General features: G+C 69.9%; 1 protein-coding gene across 1 annotated transcript in view; it reads right to left on the bottom strand.

Annotated features, from left to right (window-relative positions):
- Positions 1-292, bottom strand: part of LOC105546273 — a 35,669-nt gene that overhangs the window by 784 nt on the left and 34,593 nt on the right. The window lies entirely within an intron of this gene.

Here is a 292-nt window from a genome sequence, read left to right as displayed (position 1 = left end):
TGGGGTCTCCGCGCCCCAATTCCACCCCGCCCCGCATCGGCGCCCCCCACAAGTTAGGGGTTTCCACACGCCCCGGCGTTCCCGCCCACTGAGGGTCTCCTTCGACCCCCCGGGAGATGCTCCCAGCTTTCTATCCCGCCCCGCTCTGGCGCGCCCGGTAAACGATGTGACCCCGCCCCCCTGCGGTCTCTCCTCCCCAGGACGCTGCCCCCGTCCCCACTTGTGGTGCTCGGGGCATCTCTAAAGCCCCCAACCAGAGTCCTCCAACCCACCTGCGAGGCTCGCGCACCAG

This window comes from Mandrillus leucophaeus, unplaced genomic scaffold (assembly GCF_000951045.1).
Source record: "Mandrillus leucophaeus isolate KB7577 unplaced genomic scaffold, Mleu.le_1.0 Scaffold352, whole genome shotgun sequence".
Lineage (NCBI taxonomy): Eukaryota > Metazoa > Chordata > Mammalia > Primates > Cercopithecidae > Mandrillus > Mandrillus leucophaeus.
This window is presented reverse-complemented; position numbering and strand designations above follow the sequence as displayed.